Consider the following 4,341-nt stretch of genomic DNA (forward strand, 5'->3'; position numbering starts at 1 on the left):
AGGATCTCTTCCTCACTACTCCACTGAAGATTAACCCCTAGCCTGAATAAGGCAGACTCACAAACTGAACATGTGTTTCTGACACACCAAGCAAGCGTCCCATATATTTCTTGTTCTCCACGGGCCAGCCAGCTAATCTTTTACTTCACTGCTCCCACTCTTTCCAAAGGTTTTATTTACATCCTGGTGAGAAAAGGGAGTGTTTCTAGGGTCTCAAGAAGTGTGTAGGATGGAATTTTGATTTCCTGGGCCTCTCAGAAATGCTGACTCTTTAAAAATTGGTTCATGGTATTCCTTTTCTTACATTCTCTCATCAGTTTAATACAGGTTATAAATGCTTTTAGACAAAAGAAGTCATGATCCTAATTTATAGAAATTTAACTCTGATCTCACTTGCCACAGAAATTTCCATTTTATTACTAATAAGTATATTATTTTGTAATGAAAATATCATACTGTGTTACAAACATAAGCTCTAATCAAGCAGCTAACTCGGCAAAAGGCGTCTATCTGAAATCATTGGCAGTATCTATGGTCTCCTGCTACATGGCATGTGGCAGCACTCTGCAGGTCACATTCCTGAAATGTTTAGTTTGAGGCTTTCTCTGGGCCATGCTCTTGGAAAAACATGGGTCAAATGCCAAAAATATATAAGCCTTACAATGCTCTTTCTTACATAGTGCAGGCGAACCATATCACTACTGTGCCCCAAGTACTATGGCACAGACTCCCCAAAGCTATTTTCAATGACTGTTCTGAGGTAGAGATAGCTGAGTGGACCAGTTGGAGACAACAGGGGAAAACAGGGAAAAAATCATGGTAGTCTTGGCAAGAGACGTATGAAGTGTAGCTGTGAGGTATTTCAGAGGAGCTTGTCACCTTGTGCGTGATCACAAGTGAAGGTGGAGGAGAACAGAGGAGAGCAGGAGGAAGAAAGGGAGGGGGTGGAGCACAAAAAGAGTTTTATCTGTGAAGACATCTCCAGAGAAGGTGATGCTGATTAACAGTCTGTGTTGGGTTTTGTGTGGCAAGGTTTTGGTAGCGGGAGGGGCTACAGGGGTGGCTTCTGTGAGAAGTTGCTAGAAGCTTCCCCTGTGTCTGATAGAGCCAATGCCAGCCGGCTCCAAGATGGATCCGCCCCTGGCCAAGGCCAAGCCAATCAGCGCCTCTGTGATAACATATTTAAGAAGGAAAACAAAGGCGTTAAAGGAAGTTTTTGCAACCAGAGAGAGGAGCGAGAAGATGTAAGAAACTCTGCAGACACTAAGGTCAGTGAGGAAGGAGGGGGAGGAGGTGCTCCAGACACCAGAGCAAAGATCCCCCTGCAGCCCGTGGTGAAAACCATGGTGAGGCAGGCTGTCCCCTGCAGCCCATGGAGGAAGGATGAGGGGGTGTAGAGATTCTACCTGCAGCCCGTGGAGGACCCCACGCTGGAGCAGGTGGAGGCACCTGAAGGAGGCTGTGGCCCGTGGGAAGCCCACGCTGGAGCAAGTCCGGGCCGGACCGGTAGACCCGTGAAGAGGGGAGCCCACGCCAGGGCAGGTTTGCTGGCAGGACGTGTGACCCTGTGGGAGGGACCCAACGCTGGAGCAGTCTGCTCCTGAAGGTCTGCACCCTGTGGGAGAGACCCCACGCTGGAGCAGTCTGCTCCTGAAGGTCTGCACCCTGTGGGAGAGACTACGCTGGAGCGGTTTGTGAAGGACTGTAGCCCGTGGGAGAGACTCCATGTTGGAGCAGGGGAATGTTGAGAGGAGTCCTCCCCCTGAGGACAAAGAAGTGGCAGAGACAATGTGTGCTGAACTGACCGCAACCCCCATTCCCTGCCCCCTTGTGCCGCTGAGGGGGGAGGAGGTTGAAGCCGGGAGTGAAGTTGAGCCCGAGAAGATGGGAGGGGTGGGGGGAAGTGTTTTAAGACTTGATTGTATTTTCTCATTGCTCTACTCTGTTTTGCCTAGTAATAAATTAGATGAATCTCCTCTCTACATTCAGTCTGTTTTGCTCCTGACGGTAATTAGCGAGTGATCTCCCCCTGTCTTTATCTCGACCCAAGCCTTTTGTTAGACTTCTCCTCTTCCATCCCGCTGGGGGAGGGGTGAGTGAGCGGCCGCGTGGCACCCAGCTACCGGCTGGGCCTAAACCACAACACAGTCCTATATCTCTATGTAACCTTAGGCCTACCCTCATCATCTTGGATGAACAGAGGAGGAAGTCATTATTCAGGGCTGCAGCATCAACCCTGCCAAATCCTGCTTCTTCCACGAACAACCCACGTCCTACAGAGTCATACCTGAGCACAGTGCCTTCAGTCATCAGTGATTATTCCTCTACTCCACAGGGAGATCAGCCTGGCTGCCTCCGCTAGTTATTGATCAGTACCCGTTAAGGAGACTGCCTAAACTTTGCCCATAGTTTAAGCAATAGCTCAATATCTGCTGGGTATTCACAGCTTAGTAGTAAGCTGAAAGTGGCTTTGCAAGAGTTTCATGGAACTACTGGAATGAAATGGATGGAATTACTACATCCAGAAAAAATAATTGATCTTCTGGATCCGGTGTCCTCTGAATTAGGCTAAAGTACGGGGAATAGAAATATTTCTTGTAGGAACTTCTTAGACTAATCTACCCATGCCATAGCATTAGGAAAGTATTTAGGTACATCTAGCCTGAATAAAGTGAGTGATTCTCAGTAGTGCCAGTAATCATTTAATCAAGTGAATCTCACCTGAAGTGTCCATTTCATTTAGGAAAAAAAAACTATTTTTTTTTCTCAATAGAGACATAGCCTGATTTGTGTCCAAATATGAAAGATAAATTTATCTTAATTTCTAATAAATACTGGTTTTAATATTAATTGAAAGCTTCTTGCAAAAATAAATGGTTTGTTAACCACTTTTACATTCATTAGGAAAAAATGAAACAAGGTGAACTGCACATTTTTCTGGCAGACAAAACTGGTATTTTACCTGTCATCTTGGACAAGGGAATGCTTTTTACTTCAATTTTTACATTAAAAATACAAATAGAACATATTCTTTTTTGAATTAACATTTCAGTACAGAAAAGTTTAAACACAGGGAGCTGACAAATTCCTCAGATGATTTAACCAACCAGTTAGGCATGATGAAACATGACCTTTCCATTAGTTTTACTAGATCTCTGACTTTGCAGGCAGCAAAATAATCCCTGTTCAAATGTCTTAGTAGTGGAACTGAAACAGAAGTGGCAAGGCTGGGAAGTTCACATATTGATTTAGTTATACTTTTATACATGTACAAAATTCGGTACTTGTTTTTAAAGCAATACAGATAGATAAAGATAGATACTACAGTGTGGCAGTGTTGAAGTTTAAATTAGCAAATCAATATTCACTTGAATTGTATGATTCAAATTAAATGACCTTCATTTACAAATTTAGAAGGAATTATTGGAATCAGCAAAGAAAACATTAATGAAAAAATATGAAGACTCATTGTCATTTTAGCTCAATAGATCAATGATTGCCTTCACTATATACAGGGACCAAACAAACATTGATCTTAGCAGTAATATTAATTGCAGTTTCCAACATCACAGTTCAGGTATTCACGATCCCTTCAACTAAAGACCTCTTTACTAGCAGGCAACAAATACAGGGTTTAGAGTGAACCAGCTTGTCTTGTGCACCATTATCTCAATTTCCTTTAAATAAAAGGTAGAAGCTTTTGTCACTGTGTTTTCAATCCTCTGCTTATTATGATAGCACTTACAAAATCACCCAGGAGCAGAGATCTATTGCACTTCCCCTTGCACCAGCAAAGTCGAGGGTGTCCATCTAAGGTTACACAGCACGCACACAATAATACTAATGAACCTTTGCATTCATTTCAGTGAGATGCTATTTCAAATACACGATGCCATCATTCTAACTTCAATGAAAAACTGCTGAGACATTAATTTGGTTACAGACAGTTATGCAACTTGTTGTGGTGCTTTGCTCTGGTTGTTGATGAGTTTTGCCTAAGGAAGACCAGATAAGTCTTTCCCTACCTAAGAACTGAGCATTAAGCAACCAATGAAGCATGTGAATCTCATCGGAGATGAAAGTGACTGTAGGGAGCACAGAAGTTATGTTCAGACTCTGTGAGTTAGAAGTTAGCCCAGACAGTATGGTGACATATTGAATGTCTTCACTGTCCCCTAAAAGGAGGGTTTATTATATGCAGAATATAATTTGTGTGTGTAGCTTGGAGAATGCTACCTCCTTCCAAGTTAGCTTCTGAACAAAACTTCATGTGTTAACATGCTCTTGAGGATTTTCTCTTGAAATAACTTCAGTATGGCTTTTTAAATTCTACAGCCAGAG

At 43.1% G+C, this 4,341-nt stretch overlaps 1 long non-coding RNA gene across 1 annotated transcript; it reads left to right on the plus strand.

Moving 5' to 3' along the window:
• Positions 1-1,013: 1,013 nt before the first annotated feature.
• On the plus strand, positions 1,014-1,982 carry LOC129198295 (uncharacterized). Its single transcript, XR_008574451.1, has 2 exons — positions 1,014-1,606; positions 1,657-1,982. It is a non-coding gene; the product is annotated as an uncharacterized LOC129198295 (long non-coding RNA).
• Positions 1,983-4,341: the final 2,359 nt, after the last annotated feature.

This window comes from Grus americana, chromosome 1 (genome assembly GCF_028858705.1).
Source record: "Grus americana isolate bGruAme1 chromosome 1, bGruAme1.mat, whole genome shotgun sequence".
NCBI lineage: Eukaryota > Metazoa > Chordata > Aves > Gruiformes > Gruidae > Grus > Grus americana.